The sequence below is a fragment of the Sapajus apella genome, unplaced genomic scaffold (assembly GCF_009761245.1).
Source record: "Sapajus apella isolate SASKATOON/1434 unplaced genomic scaffold, GSC_monkey_1.0 scaffold112, whole genome shotgun sequence".
In the NCBI taxonomy this organism is placed as follows: domain Eukaryota; kingdom Metazoa; phylum Chordata; class Mammalia; order Primates; family Cebidae; genus Sapajus; species Sapajus apella.
Genome location: NW_022437052.1, coordinates 3162416 through 3188922, shown reverse-complemented (window position 1 = coordinate 3188922; position 26507 = coordinate 3162416). Strand labels below are relative to the sequence as shown.

Sequence of the window (26507 nt, the reverse complement as noted above, 5' to 3'; positions counted from 1 at the left end):
TTCTCTGTGAGGGGGTCTCCTACAGCACTGTTATCTGTGGCACAGGTGGGCTATTTCTACTTATCCCAAAGCTTCTCCTGTGACGCCTGTATTTTGCCCTAACGGTAATCTTCTGTAATATAGCTTTATTTTTGAGTGATATTTGAGGGCAAAATAACTATAATCCCCTGAAAGTTTGAAAAATCCATGAAGAAATGGTGCAGAAAGAACACACCTCTTGAGGGGCTCCCTAACATCCCGTCCCCACTCACCGCCTACCCAACAAGTCCCTTTCCTCCTTTGGAAAGTAAAACAAGCCCTCATTCAATGACATTTGTACATAAAAACTGCATTTCTTTGCCTGCAACATGCTGTTTATCACTCATCTACACCTGTTTCCAAAAGCTCCATTATTTTTTCTAGTGTGAAAATGGTTTGGGCATCTTGGGTCAGGGCAGGAGACGTCCTGATTCCCTCATTAAGTGAGAGGTAGGTGGGTAATGAAAATGCCCCCAGCACATCCCACAGCCTCTGGCCACTCTCTTCAGAGACCACCCATCTGAGATATGCTTATACGACTTCTCTCAGACAGCCCGTGTAGACAAGAAAATTCACTCCCACCATCTCTCCGTCCGTTCTCTTCCACAATGGCCATGTGCCACTCCCACTCCCTCCACCTTGCCTTTTTTGTCTTGAAAACATATCTTGTTTTTTGAGATGGAGTTTCATTCCTGCACAGGCTAGAGTGAAATGGCACTATCTCAGCTCACTGCAACTTCCACCACCTGGGCTCAAATGATTCTCCTGCCTCAGCCTCCCAAGTAGCTGGGATAACAGGTGCGTGCCACCACGCCAGGCTAATTTTTGTATTTTAGTAAGATGGGGTTTCACCATTTTGAGCAGGCTGGTCTTGAACTCCTAACCTCAGGTGATCCACCCACTTTGGCCTCCCAGAGTGCAGGGATTACAGGCATGAGCCACCGTACCTGGCCGAAAACATATCTTGGAAATCATTCTGTTCCGGTACATAAAGAGCACCTGACTTTTTACATGGCTGGGCAGTGTTCCATTGCATGGCTCTACTGTGATTTATTCCATCCAGAGAGCACTGATGGACATACACGCTGTTTCCATTCTTTTGCTATTAAATCCCACTGCTGGTCCTTGGGTCACTTCCTGTGTGTGTGAGTCTGTGGGTGAACACAAATCTTGAGTACCTGGGGTGGAATCGCCGAGTTTGTGCCCATGTGATGTTGAGAAAGAGCATCACATTGTTCTCGGAAGGGTTTTTCCAGTTTACTCAATCCCAGCAGTAATGAGACTGCCTGCTTCTCCAGCTCTTCATTACCAAATGGCGTTATCAAACACAACGTCACCACACCTTCTGATCTTTGCCAATACAAGGTTTCCAACAAATGTCAGAGAGAAGGCAAATCTACAATGAAACTGAAGGAAAAAAACCCCTAAGGTGTCATAAAAATATAAGTGCAGCGGTGAGTCTTACTATTTTATATAAGATGGCCAGCAAGGCCTGTATTTGTTTCTTGTGGCTGCCATTATAAGTAACCGTAGGCTTAGCAGCTTGAAAGAAACAGCAATTTATTACTTCACATTGCTGGAAGTCTGAAGTCTGGCTAAAGCCAGGGGTGGGCATTGGGCAGTGGGCAGGCTGCTTCCTCCTAGAATGTTGTGGGGAGGGTCCCCTTGCTTGCCTTTTTCAGCTTCTAGAGGCCACCTGGTTCCTGGCTCTCAGGCCCTTCCTTCTTCTGCAAAGCCAGTGAGGCGGGGCAAGGCTTTCTCACACCACAGACACCCTCCTGCGTCTCTGTTCTCTGCTTTTTTTTTTTTTTTTTTTTTTTTTTTAATTTTTTGAGATATGGGTCTTACTCTGTCCCCCAGGCTGGAGCATAGTGGTGCCATCTCTGCTCACTGCAACCTCCGCCTCCCGGGTTCAAGTGATTCTCTGGCCTCAGCCTCCCAGGTAGCTGGGATTACAGGCACTCACCACTACCACACCTTGCTAATTTTTGTATTTTTAGTAGACACGGGGTTTCACAATGTTGTCTGGGCTGGTCTTGAACTCCTGAACTCAGGTGATCTGCCCACCTCTGTCTCCCAAAGTGCTGGGATTGCAGGCATGAGCCACCACGCCTGACCTGTTCTCTGTACAAGGAACCCTGTGATGGCACCCTGTGATGACACTGCACCGGCCCAGACAGTGCAGGCTCGTCTTCCTATTTTAAGGTCAGCTGATCAGCACCCCTGATACCCTCTGCAGCCCGATGTTCTCTTTGCCCTGTGACCTCACGTCTTTACCAGTTCTGGGGATTTAGAGTGTGGCCCTTGTCGACTTGCAGACGAGCTGACAAAGAGGCAAAGGGAGAATTCTTGGCATCAAGCTAGAGAGTGTGGTGCAGACCTGACCCCTTTTCCAAAACTGTTGTGTGGCCTGACACTGGAGGTAGAGCCTTGGCTAGGGATGGGGGAGATGGTTCCAATCATTGTTTGTTTTCTATTGCTTGTGTTTCATTGGTCTGATTTGTTTATAATTAGAGAGTTTTGAGCATGTGGAGGGGATGGGGCCAGTGGAGCGAAAAATGTTGAAAGTCTGAGAAATGGGGGACATTTGATTTCATGACCTGGTACATGTCTAAAAGGTGTGCGTGGGCTGGGTGCTGTGGCTCACGCCTATAATCCCAGCATTTTGGGAGGCCAAGCCAGGAGGATCACTTGAGCTCAGGAGTTCAAAACCAGTCTGGGCAACATGGCAAAATCCCTACTAAAAATATAAAAAAATTAACCAGGCGTGGTGGTGTGGGTCTGTGGTTCCCAACTACTTGGGTGGCTGAGGCAGGAAGCTGGCTTGAGCCTGGGACGTTGCAGTGAGCCGAGATCACACCACTTCACTGCACTCTGGGTGACAGAGTAAGACCCTATCTCAACACATAATATGTAAATTTAAAACTAAATAAATAAATAAAAGGTGTGTGTGTGACTTGCTCCGGGGGAATCTAGCTATAGACAAGGAGGAAAGAAATCCACGGTTGCTGGGGGAGGCAAAACCAAAGCATAAGTGGCGTGGTTCAGTGGCCCCGATGTTTTCCAGGCATCCCAAGGTTAATGTGGTTCTGAGAAATGCACACCTAACAGCAAGGCCCATGTGGCCGTGGGGGATGATGTCGAGATGCTGCACGTGGGGCACATGGCCTTCTCCAGCCCGGCTTTGCAGAAACCAGAGGCCCCAATATTAAGCCCTTTGAATTTCCCCGGGTAGTGGAGTTGATCGAGGGCAAACACAGGGCGACCTCCGCGAGCTGGCAGCATAAACGCGGGACCCCAGCATGGTTTTGCTGCGGAGTCTAATTTTCCAATTAAACCTGCCTCTGTGGGGAAAGAAGACGTGACTCCTACCAACTGCTTTTCTAAATATTTGGAGTTGCTGATTATTTGCTGTTTCTGATTCTTGTTTCATACTGCCCATCTCTTCATTGGTAACAAATGGTCGCTCACATTTCTAGAAAAGAGAGTGGGAGGCCTATTGGTTCCTGAATACAAGGACTAGAAAGGAGTGGATGAAGCCTCCCCGGGAGCTGTCTGTTCTTTCCCATTTTTTGTGAGTGTTTTTCAAGTGAGACTGCGGGTTTTTCCTCATCCTTGAGAGCGGAGACCTTCCCCTTCCAGCGTAGATGGGCAGCCATGGCTTGTCCTTCCACAGGTATTTTCCCAGCAGTTTGGCAGACAGAAGGATTTTCTGTGTGCAGAACCCAGCTTGGGGGAACATTGCTACCTTAATAAAAAATAAAGCCAGAAGTTGTCCAAATAAGAAAAAAACATGATTGACTGTTTAAATTCTTAAAGTAAGGAAATGTGAGCTGTCAGGGAGGGGACATGAAGTCCTGGTTACTGGCTGCCCTCAGGGCTGGCAGGGGAGACTGGGTGCTGGGAGACTTTGGGTGCTTCCTTTATCTCTCTGTGCCCATTTGCTCTCTTCTCAGTGTGGCGCCATCACCCAGAGTAGCCTCCACTGACCGCCTCACTGTGCTGAAAAGATCGCACTCAACACTTGGAAGGTTCCCATCAATTCTTTCCTTCTAGCATTCCCCAAATCTATCTAACCACAAGCCTTTTTTTGTCCCCCAGAGGCACAGAACTGATTGGGAGGCATGCCTGGAGACATGCTGACCTTGCTTTATTCTCTCCAGCAACTTTTCCCTGAAATACAATGGCACTGACATTTGGTGCTTTTGGGAGCAGTGGCACAGGACAATTTAAAGCCATTGTAGTTTTTGCTTTGTCCAGTCTGGACTTCACTTATCGTTTCTGAATCCCAGAGGTGTTTATGACGGAGGCAGAAAGCAGGCATTTGGAATGATTTTCCTTTCTTGTTCTTGGTGTGTGTTTTGGAGACAAAGTCATTCAGACGGTTCAGGATTTACACTGGCGGAGAAGGAGAGACAGTGACCTTTGAGAAGGGGAGGAAGGGAAGGGAGTCCAGCCCCGAAAGAGGACACTGGCGTGGACAGTGGACGGGAACCCCTGTCCCAGCGATGGTGCTGCACTGGCCCGCCCTCCACGGGGGCCTGCCATCAGAACCCAGGCCAGGCGCAGCTCCTCAGGAATGCAGAAGGGACTTCCTTGAACACTTGGAACAAACCTGAGCCTCCCAGGAATGGAAGGACATTCCTGGAGATGAGTGGGATAAAAACTCCCACCGCCTAGCAAAAAAGAGGGTCACCACATTTGAGATCTGAAAGTGAATTTAACAGTTTTTTCTCCACCTGTACTGTGGAATACAGCACATGCCCACAACATGCCCCATGTACTATTCTTCCAAATAAGAACAGCAGAATGAGGGACCATGCCTGCCACCTAGGTGACAAAATTAATACTCCAACTTGCTTGTCTGTCTCTCTGTCCACTTTTGCGCTGAAATATTTGAGACAGTAGTAAAGTTATGAGTTTTTACCCCTAAATAATTCAGTACTGAGCATGTCTACTAAAATAAAGACATTCCCCTTCAAAACCACAGACCATTGTTACTTAAGAAAATCAAGTCATGACCAACTGTCTGCTAATACCCAGCAAATATTCACATTTCCCTAATTTTCAACAAAATGACCATTTATATAGCTGTGTTTTCAAATAAGAATCCTTATGTTTGGTTATTACATTTATTTATTTATTTATTTTTAAATTTTGCTTTAAGTTCTGGGACACATTTGTAGAACATGCAGGTTTGTTACATAGGTGTACATGTGCCATGGTGGCTTGCTGCACCCATCAACCCATCATCTAGGTTTTAAGCATCTCATGCATTAGGTATTTGTCCTAATGCTCTCCTTCCCCTTGCCCCCCTATCCCCCAATAGACCCTGCTGTGTGATGTTCCCCTCCCTGTGTTCATGAGTTCTCATTATTCAACTCCCACTTATAAGTGAGAACATGTGGTGTTTGGTTTTCTGTTCCTGTGTTAGTTTCCTGAGGATGATGGTTTCCAGCTTCATCCATGTCCCTGCAAAGTATGTGAACTAATTATTTTCTATGGCTGCATAGTATTCCATGGTGTATATGTGCCCAATTACAGTGCATAATCACTGGTTTTCATGATCGTCACAGAGTCCTGCTCTTTTCACCTTAAACAGTCACACTTAAAAAAAAATTATATTGACATTTTTAAAAGAGGTGCCTGGTTGCCTTATATCCTGTCTACTTTTGGTATTTGTCTGATTATTTCATTCTGTGCTGTGGTTGAAATTATGTTGGTTGATTCTATATCAATCAATAAAATGGAAGTTTGGTCCGAGGTTCAATTGTTTATAATTAGATTGAGTAGTTTGCTAAGGCTTCACAGGTAATGATCTGTGATTCCCATTGTTGAGGCAGGAGAATAAGGTCTGGAGGCAGAGAACATAAGGCTGGTTTACCCATGTCAACTATGATGGGAAATATCCTCTCCATAGGGCGTACACCAAGTACATGGCTGTGTAACGTTACTTCATCCTCTTCATTTACACAGGGTGTACACCAGGTGACCAACGGAAAACTCTAGAGGATATTTAAACCCAAAACAATTCTGTAATGGGGCTCTTGAGCACCTATGCTCAGGCCCATTCCCACCCTGTGGAGTGTTCTTCCATTTTCAATAAATCTCTGCTTTTGTTGCCTCATTCGTTCCTTGCTTTGTGCATTTTGTCCAATTCTTTTGTCAGTATGCCAAGAACCCTGACACCCTGCACTGGTAGCACTATCGGTGATACAAAATTAGATCAGCTCACCCCTGAGTGGGTGGGCAGCCACATGTTCTGTTACAGGATCCTAAGCTTTCCCCTTTGCAATTAGTGGGGATGCTGCAGAGAGACACCGGATGCCTGAAACTCCCCAGTTCCCCGAGCACCTGCCACCTCCATTCATGCTCCTTGCCTGAATCCTTACGCCAAGGGAGTTTGCAAACGGCCACTTCTTCCACACTGATGACTGTCATTTCTTCCGTATTGTTGAGATGTCATTCTGAAAAACAGTTTTCCCTCATCAATTTGGTATATAATCTCCTAAATGGGGAAATATTTTCTTCTACAATTACTGCTTTTGAAGTAAGGAATTGGTGTAAGGAGTCACCTCTAAAACCCCTAATGAATTTATTTCTTTTTATTTTGAACATAATCATAGACATGGATTTTCTTTTTTTAATGTAATATAAACAATTAAAGTAATTATTCTTCTTCATAGATTCATTGAGAATGTATTCGACATACCATAAAATTCACCTTTTAAAAGTGCACAACTTGTGGTTTCTGATCTATTCACAGAGATGTGTAGCCATCACCGCTATCTAATTCTAGGACATTCTCATCACCCCAGAAAAAACCCTACACATGCGCAGTCCCAACCCTAGTCCCAGCCCTGGGAACCATTCATCGTTGACTCTTCTGTCTCTATGAATTTTCCTATTCTGGACATTTTACATAAATGTGGCCTTCCACGACTGGCGTCTTTCACTGAACAGGATGTTTTCAACATTCATCCATGTCGTGGCATGTATCCATTATTCAGGGTTTTATAAATCATATTCCATTGTACGGCTGGGCCACTTTGGAGTGTCCATTAACTCAGCTGATGGTCACTTAGATCCTTTCCATTTTTTACATGAGTAACGCTGCATGAACATCCTTGCAGAGGTTCTAGTGTGGGCATGTGGACATGTGTTTTTGCTTATCTTGTGTATATACCAAAAAGTGGAATAGCTGCGTTATGTGGAAACTCGATTTTTAACATGTTGGGGAAATGTTAAAAACTGTTTTCCAAAGTGACTGCACCGCTTTGCAACCCCACGATGTATAAGGGTTGTGATTACTTCACATCTTCACCATCATTTGTTATTGTCTTTTTTATTTTAGCCATCCCAGTGGGTGTGAACTGGTATGTCATTGTGGTTTTGATTTGCATTTTTCTGATAACTAATGATGTTGAACACCTTTTCATGAGTTTACTGGCCATTTATGTATCTTCTTTGGAAAAAAGTCTATTCAAACTCTTTGTCCATTTTTTTAAATGGGGTTATTTGTCTTTTCATTATTGGGCTGTGAGAGCTCTGCATATATTGGTTATGAGTCCTTTATCGCATGTAGGATTTGCAGATATGAGCTGTCTTTTTACTTTTTGATGGTTTCCTTTAACTTGAAAAGGATTTTAATTTTAATAAAGTTTGTTATTATTTTGTTGCTTGTTGTGTTGTTGTCCTAGCTAAGAAGTAGTTGCAGACCCCATGGTCACTTGGGTCAGGTTTCTGCTAAACTGCCAACTCATCCGTCAGAGGTGTCTATCACTGTCCATCAACCTCTGTCCCTTCCCTTGCCCTATATTTATTTTTCATTGCTGTTACCATCACCTGACACTTCCCATAATTATTGCATGTCCATCATCTGTCTTTCTACTCAAGAACACACACTCTTTGGCAGCAGAGTTTTTAATTCCTGCGGTGCATGGCTGGATGCCCGGTGGCTGGGACAGAGCGAGGCTTGTTACGTATTCTCTACAGCTGAGGAAATGATAGGCAGGCAAAAGACAAGGCAACTGGCCCATAGGCAGAGCTGCAGCCCACAACACCACCTCCTATGAAGCAAGGAAATTGGACAGCTGGGCTTCTGTCGAGCACAGTGGAGGAATGCAAAAGAAGCAACAAAACAAAACAAACCCCAAAGACAAAACAGGCATTGTTATTAAAGACCATGTGTCCAAGGAAAACTTTGTGAATTGGAAATTATTTCATGAATAACAGTAAGTATCCCAGCAGAAGAGAGCAGCATCCCCGGTGCGATAGTGAATTTCATACATCAACTTGACTAGAATACAGGGCATCCAGATATTTGGTTAAATACTATCCTGGGTGTGCCTGTGATGGTGTCTCTGGATGAGATTAATATTTGAAGGAGTAATGTCTTTATCAGCTTGGACTGCTGTAACAAAAATACTATAAACAGTGTGGCTCATCAATTATAGAAATACACTTCTCATGGCTCCGTGGGCTGGAAGCCAGAGGTCAGGATGCCATCATGGTCCAGTGTCAGTGAGGGTCCACTTCTGGATTGCAGTCATCTGACTCTCCCTGTATCCTCACATGACAGAAATAGTGAGCTAGCTCTCTGGCCTGCTCTTACCCGCTCTACTCTCATGCTTAATTACCTCCCTAATGCTTCACCTCCAAATATCATCATATTCAGGATAACAGTTCAGCACATTAATCTTTTTTTTTAAATTGTACTTTAAGTTCTGGGGTACATGTACAGATCTTGCAGGATTGTTGCATAGGTACACACATGCCATGGTGGTTTGCTGTCTCCATCCCCCCGTCACCTACATCAGGCATTTCTCCCAATGTTATCCCACACACAACAGACTCCAGTGTGTGATGTTCCCCTCCCTGTGCACATGAATCTTTTTTCAAAGGGGTCTCAAAGGCTCAGACCCTAACAGGTAGAATGAGTAAAGCAGGTTGCCATCCATGTGCTGGGCCCCAGCCAGTCTCTTGGAGGACTGAATAGAACAAAAGAAGGAGCAGGAGAAAATCTGCTCTCTGCTGGAGCTCAGATATCACTCTTTTCTGGCTGCTGGACTGAGAATCACATCGTTGGTTCTCTGGCTTTTAGGCCTGTGGACTCAGATGAGACTATAAATAATAATATACATATATAACAAGTTTTTATTAGTCATCTCAACAAAGGACTGTGGCATACATGTATATAAAGAATTTCCTGAGATCACTGAGTTTTTAACATTTTGCCAAAAAAAAAAGCACCAGTTATTTACAAGGTTTTTCTTTTATATTTTCCCCTTCTATTTAATTGACTTTAATATTCTCTTGTTCATCTTAATTTTGGGTAAAATGGAAAACAAACTGATTGTTGAGAGAGCTACAGCCCAATGATTTAAACATAATTATTATTTTTCAGCTTAACAAAAATACTATCAAAAAGAAATGTAATGACCACTTTAAATAATGAAATATTTCTAAAATGTAAAAATCATATATATACATATATATACACACATACATACATACATATATGCACACTAGCTAACGAGTTGCTCAAAATTACTAACTATTCTACTTCTTTTATTATTCACTCATTCAGCCAATATTCATGAGTGCCTATTATGTACCAGGCACTATTCTAGGTGCTGGAGAGACCGTAGTAAAGAACAGAAATGGAGTAGCTTTCTTTGTACTTCAGGGAGAAAGACAAGAAGGGAAATAAGTGTAGCCCATAATATATTAGATGGTGACAGGTGTCACAGAGAAAAAGCAGCAGGAAGAGAGAAAGACATATTGGATAGGAGCCATTCAAAAGTACATGAAGTGTTCAGGGAAGGCCTTTTAGAGAAGGCAACATTTGAGGAAACTCCCGAAGGATGAGGCCATGATGAGGACAAGTGGAGAGAAGAAAAATGCAAAGGCCTGAGTAGTAGCCTGTCAGCCTTGCCCAAGACCCAGCATGGCTGGTGAGCGAGGGTCAGCTGGCGTGGGTCAGCTGGCGTAGGTCAGCCTTGCCCAGGGACCCAGTGTGGCTGGAGTGAGTGACAGTCAGATGGAGTAGGTCAGCCTTGCCCAAGGACTCAGTGAGGCTGAAGTGAGTGAGGGACAGCTGGAGTAGCAGGGGATGCGGTCATTCAGGCAAGTGGACAGGAAGTAGGTCACTGAAGGGAATTGGTTCATATTGGATGTGATAAATATTTTAATATTTGGTTTTAGTATCAGTGAGCCAATTCAGTGAATAGTGAATGGAACTCATGGTTTTCCAAATGTATTTGACACTAGAAACTGTTTTTCAGGACATGAGCTAAGAAAAAGACATTTTAAAGAAGACTTAAAACCAGAGTGTGAAAATTCTCCAGTCATTCTACTACTTTCTATGACTAAGAGTATGGCATACCTTTTATTATTATAATGGATTGTTTTTTGTTTGTTTTGTGGTTGTGTGTGTGTGTGTGTGTGTGTGTTTCGTTTTTTTTTTTTTTTTTTTTTTTCTTTGAGACAGAATCTCACTCCGTTGCCCAGGCTGAAGTGCAGTGGGGTGATTTCAGTTCACTGCATCCTCTGCCTCCTGGGTTCCAGCGATTCTCTGGCCTCAGCCTCCCAAGTAGCTGGGACTACAGGCATGCGCCACCACGTGCAGCTAATTTTTGTGTTTTTAGTAGAGATGGGGTTTCACCAGGATGGTGAAATTAGCTGCACCAAGTGCAGCTAATTTTTGTATTTTTAGTAGAGATGGGGTTGGCCAGGATGGTCTCGATCTCTTGACCTCGTGATCTGCCCACCTCAGCCTCCCAAAGTGTTGTGATTACAGGCATGAGCAGCTGCACCCAACCTGGATTCTTATCCTTACTTAACAAAAGGACTATATTTCTAATGTAACCAGCTTCCTCTCTAAACAGAAACAGGTTTTAAAATCATCATTATTAGTATCGAAACACTGTTAAGCAAACTGTGATTTTAAATATTCATTCATATATTTTCAGTTTAGTATTACTTAGCAGTTCTAACAAGCACCTTCAATGAGCTGGGTAGGACTAAAAATTCTAACAAGCAGCATTTAAAGACCTCACCTCTTGGTGACTAAGACAGAAGGCTTCTTTGTCAGAGTGCCGATACAGCTTAAGAATACCAATCAAGTCACCAACTGCAGTGACAATTGGTAAGTAAAGAACAGGCTGGATGCGAGTCCCTGATTCCAGTCTAGTACCTCGTGGGAATCGTTCATCCTGAAAAACACAAAGAGAAAAAGATATAAATTCAGTGAAATGATCGTTAAATTATAATTCCTATTTCTATCAGAAATTGCCATGATACTTGTAATCAATAATAAGCAGTACTTTTCAAAGAAAAACCAAATGATGATAGCCACCATAAATCTTATGTAAGAAAATGCTTACTTTTTCATGGAACTTATGCCCAAATACTGCTTTAATATTTCTTTATCCCTATGCAGTACAAACTTAATGAATGAATGACTGTTAATTCTATATGATAATAAAAATAATCATAAATGCTGACATTTATTCATCATCTTCTATGTGACAGAACAGTCTTAGGGTGTTTACAGGTACAATGCCACAGAGATAATTACTCCAAATGTAAATACTGTGTGAAGAAAATTATATATAAGCCTTTTCTATTTTTAAGTCTAGAATAACACAAGTGTGTGTTAATAACAATTGTTCGAATTGAGTCTCAAAGACCCATATTAACTGTTCAAATCATCTAATAATGATCAATTATTTATCATAAGAAATGAAACTGGTTCACTGATTTTAATAATTTTCTAGCTTAGCAAATTTACTCAAAGGAAGTACAGTGAAATTGAATGAATTAATATCAAAAGCACCAATTCCATTTATTCAATTTCTACTGTCTGTAGGAAGCTATTAGGCATGAATTAGAACTTCATGACATAGTATAGCTCTGTAATTTACAGATCTTTTGAAAGCTTACATACACAACAGAACATTTTCAAACGAGAACTTATATAGCATGGACCCTTCCTTCTCTTCTTCTCTCCCTTCCTCCCTTCTTTTTTCTTCCCTCCTTCCATATCTTCCTTTCTTCCTCTAGCTACCCAATTTATTCAAGGTCATACATATAACGGTGGAAAAACAAAAATTAAAACCAGGGTTTCATGACTCCTATTAGCACTTAGAGCAATTTTTTACACCTATGTACTTGTTTGCACTGTTACCTTTAAAATCTATACTCCATGTAGCAAAATTTCATTAAAATGTCCACATGTACTGTGGAAGACTAGACTGAGGGCTCCGCTTTGTCTTGTTTCTCTGTATCTATGTCCTTTGTCAGTGTTCAATACTGATTCTTGGCCTGTCCATGTGATTTGCTTTGGCTAATGGGAGGGTAGTAAATCTGATGGAAGCAGAGGCTTGAAAACTCATCTGTATGTTCCCACTACTTCTCTTGGACTCCTGCTGCCATCACAAAACCATGCCAGCATAGCCTTACTAGAATTGGGTGAGAGACACATGGAAAGCAGAGGGCATAAGAGGCCAGCCAGCACCTAACTGGTGGCCAGCTGACCTCAGACGCTTGGGCAAGCACAACGGAGAGCAGTCCAGATCAGCAGAATGACCCCGTCCTTAGATTCCTAAGAAACAACATGTGGCTACTGTACGATACCACTAAAATCTGAGGTAGTTTGTCATACAGCAATAGCTAACTCATTCATATGCATCCTAGCAAAATATGAAACAAAGCAGTAATCATTTAGTTTACATTAATATAAATATATACAGTATTTTTGTGTTTAACTGAACTGGCATGTGTTGAAATAAGAACTGTTCAAGTCTAGTTCTAAGTGAGTAAGAGGAATTTTCTGAGTACAAATCATTAACTTACACATTAATATATTGATCTCTACCCAGTTTTAATGCTTTTTAAAATGAAACTAAGTTATAACATCAAAATGATATGCCATCTTTCTTAATTAAATACTTTAGGTTAAAAATATTGCAAAGAGTCAAAAAGCCATTTACCGCAAGGATGTCTTCTGCTAGCAGTGTTTTCCTGGACTTGGCCACATAAGCAGAGGTGGTGGTGCCCTGGGTGATGGGCCCAGCAGGGATGGGGCGGGGTTTTCCTTCCTTTTTCCCTGGTGGTATGAACACACACAGGCTCTAGGGAGAACAAAAGACGTTTTACAGACTTTCCTGTACATGTGCATGGTACAAAAAGACACATGCTAATCTTACTCAACAGTCACAGTAAATCTGTGAGCCAATTCAAAGAGTCATAAAATGAGGAAAGGTGCTTTGCCATGATCAAACCAGATTATCTAAAGTGAAACTATCTCACATTTCCAGTTCACAAAAAATACACACTTAAATTTAAAACCGAAATGAATGTACAGGCACAGAAATACTCTTCCAATAGCCTCCTATGTTGATACATAGAAAATAGTGAAATGAGAAAAAAATGCATCCTGTCATTGAGATCGGGATTCTATCAGACAACAGACAAAGGGTCCAGCCTCCCTACAGACTTGACGCGTGTTACCTGAAGATAGAATCAGTACCTGTAAGTCAAGTCATTCAGTTATATTTTTCATTCTCATTAGAAATCTTCCTTTCTTAGAACCTTCTCTTTATAAGACTCACTCACATTGCTTCAACTGGCTAGTTTATAAAACTGCAGATTCAGAATACTCTAGATGAAAAATTTGCTCTTCTCTGAGCAAAAATCTTGACAAGTCTGAGTGATTTTTCCTTTTCAAATGACTGGTGAGAGGGTAAAGTCCTGAAACTATTTTTTAAAAAAATAGTAGAAACAGTTATTTTGATGAAATCCAAACATATTTTTAAATTATTTTCTACTAAATAAGAATTGCTACTTAAATCATGTAGAAATTGGGGGCAATATTTTGATATAATTGTATTATGACTGTCTACAAAATTTTAAAATATTAAGGTTTGGGTAAATTTCCCACAGACTTCACATTATTTTTATCTTATGTTTGATTATTATGACAAAGAATGAAGACAATTTGAAGTAATAAGTATCAGGTAGCCCTCTTAACCTAAGTACCTTTCTATACCTTTGTTATTACTAAGGTAGTTCTAAGGATGAGACAGATATATTATTTAAACTTTATAAAATTAGGGAACTCTTTCTTTAAACATCTTAAAATCAAAAAAGAATGAACCCCATAAACTTGACTTAATGAAATGCATAAACTTGGTTTAATGAGCAAGGAGGAAGAAAGAAGAATGCAAAACTTTGCTTTAACCCTGGGTGCTTTAAATAAATAACAATTATAAACGATTAGTAGCTAAGTTCAAAATACTTGCATTTCCAAGTATATCTATATAGGGCTGTAATTAAGCTATACTTGCTATTAAATACAACTTAATGCATGTGAAAAATATATTTTAAGTAATTCTTTTAAAAATAAGCTTAATATGTTTAAATACAAAGTATACACTTACAGATTCAAAAATACGTATATGATGAATGACAGTTTGAACTTAGCTATTTTTTTAAAAGGCCACAAAAACTATCTTCTAGTTACTATAAATATATTGGGCACCAATATACACATGGCACAGAGTAAGACTGTCATTAGATTTAGTGTCTATCATTGCCCAAATTCAATTCAGCTTGTCACCCTTTCTTAAGATAGAAAGAGTAGAAAAGAAATTCAAGAACAAGAAGAAGAGACAAATGTGAGAAAAAAATTTTAAATGTGATATATCTAGCACGAAGAAAAATTAGAACTGACGGCGATTTTCACAAACTATAAGAAAGCAACTGTCCCTTTTCTCTACTGAAGACAGAACTGCACTGAGTGGGGTTCAGATAACTCTTAAAGAAGAACGTGTCATGATAGAAACAGAAGGTGAACGCTGGAGCAAGCTTCCAACAGCAGCTCTGTATTTTTTATGGCGGAGTGTGGAGGGGGTCATAGTGGTTGTCTGCATTTGTCTGAAAATATAAAACACATATCTGGTTTTTTTAAATGACTTAGCCATAGGCCCTTTAAGGCTGAATTTAATCACATGTTCAAGTTATATATAGTTTCATAATCCAATAATGATAGACTATCTTACACACTCCTATAGTATTAGATGATCATATATTTGATATTATAAAACATGTATTGCTTCCGTGTAGGTTTCATATGATACACAAGAAACAGGTAAGCAAATACCGTGCCCAAGAGTATATGGAAAGCTCTTCTGCTATTAACTTGCTGAAAATAAAAGGCTTAGAAGTCTCTCAACTACTTGCTAGAATATGAAAAACTTCTCCATGTAGTTAAAATAACTGAATAATTCTCTACAGTGGAAACTTTATACTTGTCTTCCTACTTAGCTCATGATTTTTGTGCATATTAATCAAACAGAAACGTTTCCAATGAGAGCTGGTGATAAATGCTAACAAAACGTCGAATACATCGTGGTATTAAGGCCAAAAACTCCGGCAGAAGGGAAAATGAAGACTAAGCTAAAAACGCACACTTGTTGCTGATGTGTTTTCACGGCTACACGCTTTCCTTTGTATTAGGGGTCCCTACTTTGTGGTTTCGGTTTTGTTTGCCTCCAAACAATTTACCTGCAAAAGCTCCCTTTTTAACATTCATTTCTAATTGAGGATCAGTCACTGGTTTGAATCACATGTTATGCAGAAGCACTTTTTAAATGATTTTTGTAGTTTAATGCATTGATAGGTAGCTACCTGTCACAAATATGAAAAGTCAGTAATGAACCTCTATATAGAGGTTGAATTTTACATATATTCAGGGATAGAAAAAAGTTGATTCAAACTCCCTTTATTCTGCAGATACTGTCAAGTAGAAGGTCATGTATTGACTAATTATCATTTTCCCACTAATTGAACTGCCACCTTCATCATATGCTTCATCCTCAAATACACTTGGGTCTGTTTCTGAACTCCCAACTCCATATCACTGGGTTTACTTGTGTACCACACTGTTTTAACTATTATGAAAAGTTTACAGTCCACTTTGTGATTTGGCCATGCAAGTCCTGACTTAGTTGTATTTCAAAAAAAATCATGATTTACTTTATAAGCTATACACTTTGGCCTGGGCGCAGTGACTCATGCTTATGATCCCAGGGCTTTGGGAGGCTGTGGCAGGAGGATGGCTTGAGACTAGGAGTTCAAGATCAGCCTGGGCAACACAGCGAGATCCCATCTCTACAACGAATTTAAAAAACTAGCTGGGTGAGGTGGTGCATGCCTGTAGCACTAGCTACTTGGGAGGCTGAAGTGGGAAAATCACTTGAACCAAGGAGTTTGAGGTTACAGTGAACTAAGATTGTGCAACTGTACTCCAGCCTGGGTGACTGAGCTAGACCCTGCTTCAAAAAGAAAAAAAAAAAGTTATATACTTTGCATTTCTCATTGGTAAAGTAACAACATGAATACATTAATAAAGGATTAATACATTAATAAAGGATTTATTAAATCATTAATAAAGGATTGAGGTAAACAAGTTCTTTTTTTTCCTCATTTATTTTATTGCATTTTAGGTTTTGGGGTACATGTGAAGAACATGCAAAATTATTGCATAGGTACACATGTGGCAGTGTGATTTGCTGCCTTCCTCCCCATCACCTACATCTGGCATTTCTCCCCTTGCTATCTCTCCCCAGCTCCCCACCCCCCACCATCCCTCCCCTATTTCCCCCCAACTGACCCCAGTGTGTAGTGCTCCCCTCCCTGTGTCCATGTGTTCTCATTGTTCAACACCCGCCTATGAGTGAGAACATGCGGTGTTTGATCTTCTGCTCTTCCGTCAGTTTGCTGAGAATGATGGTTTCCAGGTTCATCCATGTCCCTACAAAGGACACAAACTCATCGTTTTTGATGGCTGCATAATATTCCATGGTGTATATGTGCCACATTTTCCCTATCCAGTCTATCGTCGATGGGCATTTGGGTTGGTTCCAGGTCTTTGCTATTGTAAACAGTGCTGCAATGGACATTCGTGTGCACGTGTCCTTATAGTAGAACGATTTGTAATCCTTTGGATATATACCCAGTAATGGGATTGCTGGGTCAAATGGAGTTTCTATTTCTAGGTCCTTGAGGAATCGCCACACTGTCTTCCACAATGGTTGAACAAATTTACACTCCCACCAACAGTGTAAAAGTGTTCCTATTTCTCCACATCCTCTCCAGCATCTGTTGTCTCCAGATTTTTTAATGATCACCATTCTAACTGGCGTGAGATGGTATCTCAATGTTGTTTTGATTTGCATTTCTCTGATGACCAGTGATGATGAGCATTTTTTCATATGTTTGTTGGCCTGATGTATGTCTTCTTTTGTAAAGTGTCTGTTCATATCCTTTGCCCACTTTTGAATGGGCTTGTTAGTTTTTTTCTTGTAAATCTGTTTTAGTTCTTTGTAAATTCTGTGTATCAGCCCTTTGTCAGATGGGTAAACTGCAAAAATTTTTTCCCAATCTGTTGGTTGCCGATTCACTCTAATGATTGTTTCCTTTGCTGTGCAGAAGCTGTGGAGTTTGATTAGGTCCCATTTGTCTATTTTGGCTTTTGTTGTCAATGCTTTTGGTGTTTTGGTCATGATGTCCTTGCCTACACCTATGTCCTGAATGGTTTTGCCTAGATTTTCTTCTAGGGTTTTTATGGTGTTAGGTCTTATGTTTAAGTCTTTAATCCATCTGGAGTTAATTTTAGTGTAAGGTGTCAGGAAGGGGTCCAGTTTCTGCTTTCTGCACATGGCTAGCCACCTTTCCCAACACCATTTATTGAACAGGGAATCCTTTCCCCATTGCTTGTTTTTGTCTGGCTTGTCAAAGATCAGATGGTTGTAGATATGTTGCGTTGCCTCCGAGACCTCTGTTCTGTTCCATTGGTCTATATCTCTGTTTTGGTACCAGTACCATGCTGTTTTGATTACTGTAGCCTTGTAGTATAGTTTGAAGTCCGGTAGTGTGATGCCTCCTGCTTTGTTCTTTTTGCTTAGAATTGACTTGGCTATACGGGCTCTCTTTTGGTTTCATATGAAGTTTAAGGTGGGTTTTTCCAGTTCTGCAAAGAAGGTCATTGGTAGCTTGATGGGGATAGCATTGAATCTGTAAATTACTTTGGGCAGTATGGCCATTTTCACGATATTGATTCTTCCTAAGCATGAACATGGAATGTTTCTCCATCTGTTTGTGTCCTCTCTTATTTTGTTGAGCAGTGGCTTGTAGTTCTCCTTGAAGAGGTCCTTTATGTTCCTTGTTAGTTGTATTCCTAGGTATTTTATTCTCTTTGTGGCAATTGTGAATGGAAGTTTGTTCTTGATTTGGCTCTCTTTAAGTCTGTTATTGGTGTATAGGAATGCATGTGATTTTTGCACATTGATTTTGTATCCTGAGACTTTGCTGAACTTGCTTATCAGTTTCAGGAGGTTTGGGGCTGAGACGATTGGGTCTTCTAGATATACAATCATGTTGTCTGCAAATAGAGACAATTTGACTTCCTCCTTTCCTATTTGAATGCCCTTTATTTCTTTTTCTTGCCTGATTGCTCTGGCTAGAACTTCTAATACTATATTGAATAGCAGTGGTGAGAGCAGGCATCCTTGTCTGGTGCCACATTTCAAGGGGAATGCTTCCAGTTTTTGCCCATTCAGTATGATATTGGCTGTTGGTTTGTCATAAATAGCTTTTATTATTTTGAGATATGTTCCATCGATACCTAGCTTATTGAAGGGTTTTTAGCATAAAGTGCTGTTGAATTTTGTCAAAGGCCTTCTCTGCATCAATTGAGATAATCATGTGGTTTTTGTCTTTGGTTCTGTTTATGTGGTGAATTACGTTTATAGACTTGCGTATGTTGAACCAGCCTTGCATCCCCGGGATGAAGCCTACTTGATCATGGTGGATAAGCTTTTTGATGTGCTGTTGCAATCGGCTTGTCAGTATTTTATTGAAGATTTTTGCATCTATGTTCATCATGGATATTGGCCTGAAGTTTTCTTTTCTTGTTGAGTCTCTGCCGGGTTTTGGAATCAGGATGATGTTGGTGTCATAAAATGAATTGGGAAGAATTCCCTCTTTTTGCATTGTTTGGAATAGTTTCAGAAGGAATGGTACCAGGAGGTAAACGAGTTCTAAAGACATTTACAGACAAAACAAGGACATAATTTTTCAAAATCAATCAATATAATTTTTGACTTAGAGATTTAACTGGAATATTCAGATTAATAAGATAAAAAACCATATGCTCACTATATGAATGAAAATATTAGGCATTATTTTAGGACGTATTAAGCCTCTTATACATATATTTACAATATCGAATTTATCTATAATATCCAGTGTTGAACTGAGTCTCTAAGATCAGCTCCTTCTCCGCTATTGTATAAATACATAAAACCTTTTATTAGGACAAGCTTTTTTTTTTAAGAGCCTAGAGACAAAAACTACAACTAAAAAAACACGGAAAAGATTGAAAGTTTCAAGCATTAACCACCTCTATCCCTTCCAGAGAAGAAAGTGACTGTCTTCAGGACATCACCTTGACAAAAGGCTGCTACAGCTCTTCAGTATTTGAGAGTTCTAGAGGTGACGGTAACCACTAGTCCCTCCACCTTTCAACTAGCGTGGATGAGATTTTTCGAAGAGAAGAAAATAATCCCATCAGAGGCCAGGAAGTCCTAGAGGAGGAATCAGCTTTTAAACTTTTCTAAGAAACTCATTATGAAGTGGCTGATATTTTTGCGGTAACAGCAAATTTTTATATATATTTCTTTTCTTTTTCTTTTTTTTTCCTGAGAGGGAGTCTCACTCTGTTGCCAGAGTACAGTGCAGTGGGGTGATCTTGGCTCACTGAAACCTCCATCTCCTGGGTTCAAGCGATTCTTCTGCCTCAGCCTCCCGAGTAGCTGGGACTACAGGCATGCACCACCACACCCACTAATTTTTGTATTTTCAGTAGAGACAAGGTTTCACCACATTGGCCAGGATGGTCTCGATCTCCTGACCTTGTGATCCACCTGCTGCAGCCTCTTGAAGTGCTGAGATTACAGGAATGAGGCACCACACCTGGCCTTAAAGTGAGGTAATTTAAACTAGAAAAGATTGGGAGCACAAGTCATAATCAATTGGTTAGTTTCATAAAAAAATTAAAAAACATTCAAATTATATAAATGTAAACTTTAGGAAATAAATAGATTTGGTGGAAAATGAACAAGAGAATAGATGAACACAATTTATAAAACACCATCTTTTAATGAAATAGAAAAATCCAATTCACTGATATCAACCAAATAGATGTTTACTTCACTTAACACTTGCTTTCATCTTTCATTCCATATACAATTCAAAGATCACTTTATTCATGAGACTTCATTTCAATGTTAAGACTTCAACTCACAAACAGTTAAATTTTAGAAACACTTTTTAAAAAGGAAGAGTATTTAGGTTCCCAATAGGCTATTATCCTTATCAGACACTAGATGGCACTGGATAGTAAACAAATTCAGTTCGATGTAAATGGCCGTAAGTAAATAGCTCCCACAGTTACCTGGAACTTGATACGTGGATGACTAAGTTTGTTTGCATAATTCTTAAACATGAATCTGCTGAAGTTCACTGTGCACTTGAAAAAGGCAAACAATTACTATAAACTACCAGCTCTGAATATGAAGAAGGCAATATTTCAGGTGAATGTTCGACGTATACATACTGAACGTAAAACTTAAGATTCTTTTGCTTCTCCATTTTTCCCAATTGTATCCCAAGTAACAAAACTGAAATATGTTCTTCCCAGTAGGTAGGTAATAAAAATCAAGTAACAAAGGGGCATGGGGAAGCTATGCTCTTAAAAGAGGTACTATATTAGGGTGGAGAGAGCATAGCTGCTCTTTATAGAAAGCACAGTAACTTTGGAATGAGAGCCTGGACTTTAGTTTTTGACTTGCGGTGTGAACTCAGACAGTCATTACCCACATGAGAACCTTGGTTACCTCATCACTAAAATAAAAATATTAAAAAATTTTGAACTGGCTCTTTTAGCTTTAACCTTCTATAAATCTAGGACTTCTATAGTCATCTAGTTGCTCCTGTTTATAAATAAAAATAAGAAAAAACTTCTTAACTAAGCTAACTTATCAAACCTGTAAATTACGGAGAGGTTATTTTAATAATAACCTATATATAAAACTATAAATACACTTCTGAATTAAATTGTTTAAGGTATAAAGTACACAAGGTTTTCAGCTTTCACAAACACTCACAGATAACAGTAGAAAAACTGTAAGGATAATATTATCAAGTATGTTGCATGTGACTAAGTATAGCTGTGAAAACGATAAAAGTTGAATTCAGCAAAAATTCAGTCATGAAAAAATGATTTTTTCCCAGAAAACTTCTCAAGAGCACTTTGTCTATGGCAGACATTGCTATAGCCAGGATGCAACATGCATTGTTTTCTTTGCTAACTCCAGATTTCTCATAAATTGCTTCTTCTGCCCAAAAGACATTCCTTTTCCCCCTTCTTATCTACTAAGAGGTCTTTAAATCCCCACTCAAATACTGTCTCATCATCCAGTCTGTTTTTATGCACTGCAGCGCCATCAAATTCATGATTACATACATCTCTTAGCACATAACAATCACATGCTGTAACTAGTGGTTGATTTCTCTATCTCCCCCACTGGTTGTACATTTTTTGATGTGAGAAATAATTTTATTTTTATTTTTGTATGCTCACCCATTTAGCACAGTTTTTTGGTATTTAGCAGATGTTCTAAATGGTTTGTTAAACAAACAGTATTTATGGTGTAACATTTAACTAATGGAGGGTAAATGGTAAATTAAGGGTTAGAAAACTTAAGAATTTTGCCAAGTCACACAATTACTAATTACACAATTATTAAGGGGTGAAAGAGAACTCACACAACCTAACTCCAGAACCAAAATCAATTCAATGCTAAACTACTTACTGGGAAGTTTTCCTTTTTTTCCCAAGTTCTGAAAAAGTGCAATGAGCACAGAAATCCCCCTTCTTAAAGGGCTTCCCCATAGCAAATGGACAATGTAGACACAGGATCCCAGGCTGTGGGTACATCAGTGTCTCCCTGGGTTACAGTCATCTCCACGGTGCCTGGTGATGGCTGGTGCTCAAAAAGTCAGGTGAATCAATGGGCTACTGGTTTGCAGAAAGGCAATATTTTAAGTGTCTTCAATTCGCTCCTTGCCTACCGGACTAATACGTTTTCTATTACCATTTGCATTTAATAGAGTAATTTATATTTTCCTTGAAAACCTCATTTTTATCTAGGTTTTCAGATTTGTTAGTAAAAGTAATCCCTCATAATTTCTCATTTTCATTATATCTATTGTTTTGCCTGCTTTTAAATTATTAAACATATATAATTATGTTTCTCTTTTTTTGTCAGTGTCGTAACTGGTTTGTCTGTGTATTAGTCTGTTCTCACACTGCTATAAAGAACTAACTTAGACTGGGTAATTTATGAAGAAATGAGGTTTAATTGACTAACAGTTCTACAGGCTTAACAGGAAGCATGACTGAGCGGCCTCAGAAAACTTACAATCATGGCAGGAGGAAAAGGGGAAGCAAGGAACTTCTTCACATGATGGCAGGAGAATGAGTACAAGGAGGGGAAGTGCCACACACTTTTTAAACCATCAGACCTCATGAGAACACATTCACTATCACAAGAAAAGCAAGGGGGACGTCTGCCCTCATGATCCAATCACCTCCCACCAGGTCACTCCCCTGATGTGTGGCGATTATAATTCAACATGAGATTTTGGTATGGAAACAGAATCAAACTATATCATTCTGCCCCCGGCCCCTCCCAAATGTCATGTTCTTCTCACATTTCAAGACCAATCAGGTCTTCCCCACAGTCCCTCAAAGTCTTAATTCACTACAGTATTAACTCGAAAGTCCAAGTCACAGCCAGGCACAGTGGCCCATGCTTGTAATCCCAGTACTTTGGGAGGCTGAGGCAGGTGGATCACTTGAGGTGAGGAGTTTGAGACAAGCCTGGCCAACATGGCCATACCTCATCTCTACTAAAAATGCAGAAAAAAAACTAGCTGGACATGGTGGTATGCACTTGTAGTCCCAGCTACTCAGGAAGTGGAGGCTGCAGTGAGCCAAGATCACACCACTGCATGCCAACCTGGATGACAGAGCAAGAATCTGTCTCAAAAAAAAAAAAAAGAAGTCCAAGTCTAAAGTCTCATCTGAGACAATACAAGGCCTTTCCATCTGTGAGCCTGTAAAATCAAAAACAAGTTAGTTACTTCCAAGATACAATGGGGTTACAGGCATTGGGTAAATGCCCCCATGACAAAAGAAAGAAACTGGCCAAAACAAAGGGGCTACAGGCCCTGAACAAGTCCAGAACCCAGCAGGGCAGTCATTAAATATTAAGGCTCCAAAATAATCTCCTTTGACTCCATGTTTCATATCCAGTTCATGCTGATGCAAGGGGTGTGCTCCCAAGTCCAGAGCCACAGCTTTGCCCCTGTGGCTCTGTAGGTTACAGCCTCTGTAGGTTACAGCCTCTGTGGGTGCTTTCACAGGCTGGCATTGAGTGCCTGCGGCTTATTTAGGCACATGGTGCAAGCTGTTGATGGATTTTAGGGTCTGGAGGACAGTGGGCCTCTTCTCACAGCTCCAGTAGACAGTACCCCAGTGGAGAGTCTATGTGGGGGGCCCCAAGGCAGAGGTTCTCCATGAGGGCTCTGCCCCTGCAGCAGACTTCTGTCTGGATATCCAGGTATTTCCATACAACCTCTGAAATCTAGGTCAAGGCTCCCAAACTCTTGCTTTCTGTGCACCACGGCTAGAGCTGAAGTGACTGGGACACAAGGTACCACGTATGGAGCAGCATGGCCTTTGTCCATGAAACCATTTTTCCTAGGCTTTGGACCTATGATGGGAGGGGCTGCTGTGAAGATCTCTGAAATATCCTGGAGACATTTTCCCTATTGTCTTGATGATTAACATCTAGCTCCTCTTATGCAAATTTCTGCAGCTGATGTCTTGAATTTCTCCACAGAAAATAGTTTTTTCTTTTTTACCATATGGTCAGGCTACAAATATTTGAAACTTTTAGGCTCTGGTTCCCTTTTAAACATAAGTTCCCATTTCAGATCCTCTCTTTGTGAACACATATGACTGTGCATGCTAGGAGCAGCCAGGCTTCCTCTCCATCTAAGGCCGCCTCAGCCTGGACTTCACTGTCCATACCACTATCAGCATTTTGGTCACAGCCATTCAACAAGTCTCTTGGAAGTTTCAAACTTTCTGTCATCTTCCTATCTTCTTCTGAGCCCTTCAATCTCCTTTGTTTTTAGCCACTATAGGAATCCCATGAAGAATTCTCAAATAGAAGTTAAATACATTAAAGTAGGGTCTAGCCCAGAAAAGAAAAGGAAACACAAGGTGGTAGATCCTAACCTAATACACTGAGTTTAATATGTGTATTATTCAGATAAATAATAATGGTATTGATAACCTCTTCCAAGTTGTTTTTGTGATCTCTCAATAAGCAAAATACTACTTCAGTTCTGTTCCTTTTCTTCATTTTGCTTCAGAAACTTCAATGCACCAGAATAAAAGACTGTTTGGTACTCCTCACAGTACAAACAGACACGGAGCTCAGCACACATGGAAGAGGGGCAGAGCCTCTTCCCAGGGGAAAGGAGGCTGGACACCCTAACCCATCCCTCAGCCCCCCAGGGAACCCAAACTGAGACTGACAAGTGCAGGCCCACAAGCCATCTGCCCAAGCCACGCCCCAGCATACTCACCTGCTCAAGCACCCCGGGTGAGACGCGGGCAGCCCAGCTCCAACAGTCACCATCTCCTGAAGAGAAAGTGTCCCCGCCCAGAGGACTGTCCTTGCCCCAGAACAGCAAGGCCCTCCCATTCTTGGTTCCCAAAGCCTTTCCCCACTTCTGCACCCAGTATCGTGGTGTTGTGCTCAGTTTCAACACAGGGACCACGTCTATCCTGCTTTCTGCTGCATCTCCCAGCCAGCATATGCCACGGTACGTCATAAGCCCTCAACAAATATTTGTTGAATGGAACAGACATGATCACAATATACACTCCTGGGAACTCTCAGCTTCCAGAAAAAAGGCGAGGCAGAAATGAGCATTTCTCAACCCTGGGAGCAAATTTATAAGGGTTTTATCCCTAACCATTCCTAACCAAGGGGTACCACAGCCTCGGTTAACTCCAGATCCCTCCAGAAGACCTCACTGCCCAATGCCAAGAGTTCAGCCAGAGCAGGTGCTGAACTGTGACCTAGGAAACACCAATCTCACACTAGGTCCACTTCTACAACCACCCTCAAGCAAGGTCACACCCTGTCACCCAACTGTCCCAAATCTGGAAAGAAAGAAATCACCATGATACTGTGTGGGCAGAAAGCTGCATGGAAAAGAAAAGTCATAGAGAAAAGATAGCAAGGCTCTGCAGAGATTATCACTGGGTTTCTTTTTTCTTTTTTTTTTGAGACAGGTTCTCACTCTGTCACCTAGGCTGGAGTACAGCAGCATGACCTCAGCTCACTGTAGCCTTGGCCTCTTGGGCTCAAGTGATCCTCCTGACTTGACCTCTCAAGTTGCTGGGACCACAGGTGCACACCACCATGCCTGGCTAGTTTTCCGTATTTGTTTTTGTTGCGATGAGGTCTCACTCTGTTGCCCAGGCTGGTCTTGTACTCCTGAGACCAAGCAATCTGCCTACCTCAGCTTCCCAGCATGCTGGGATTACAAGCATGAGCCACTATGCCCAGCCTCTGCCTGGATTTTTTTAAAACCAAAACTAAATGGCTAGCCCCATAACCTCATGTAGGAGTTAGCAGGTATGGCCTTCAAGCCAAACCTACCCCCAACCCCACTGTCTTGAAAATAAAGTTTTACTGGAACACAGTCACATTCATTCATTTACACACTGTCTACAGCAGCTTTTGTGCTAAAAACACCGGCAGTCCTGTTTCATCCTAGGTCATCTCAGCTTTAGCATGAAAGGCCCCACCTCCCAAACAAACTCCTCGGTCCCAGGCAAACCGTGAGGGCTAGTAACTCTATTCTGGACTATGAAGGCAGAGCCGAGTAATTGTGACGGAGACCTTATGGCTCGCAAAGCTGCAAAGAAAATACTTACTATTAATACCCTGCCCTTTAGAGAAAAAACTTACCAGACTCTGCCCTAAATCCATTCCAACCTATCATAGGGACCCACTGTTTAGTTACAAAAATGCAAAGAAAACCTAGCCTACTAAATAATGAAACAAGAGAAAGTACATTTTCTATTATTAAAAGTCTTTGGGCTGGGTGCAGTGGCTCATGCCTATAATCCCAGCACTTTGGGAGGCCGAGGCAGGCAGATCACCTGAGGTTAGGCGTTCGAGACCAGCCTGGCCAACATGCTGAAGCTCAATCTCTACTTAAACACACACACACACACACACACACACACACACACACACACACACACACAC

General features: G+C 40.9%; 1 protein-coding gene and 1 long non-coding RNA gene across 4 annotated transcripts in view; both read right to left on the bottom strand.

The window, feature by feature from the left end:
* The window catches only part of MAD1L1 (mitotic arrest deficient 1 like 1), a 501873-nt gene that overhangs the window by 453649 nt on the left and 21717 nt on the right, over nt 1-26507 (bottom strand). The window lies entirely within an intron of this gene.
* Nucleotides 23247-26507, bottom strand: part of LOC116537603 — an 18597-nt gene continuing 15336 nt past the window's right edge. The window contains exon 3 of the long non-coding RNA XR_004263214.1: nt 23247-23257. This is a non-coding gene — a long non-coding RNA (uncharacterized LOC116537603). The remainder of the gene's footprint in view (nt 23258-26507) is intronic.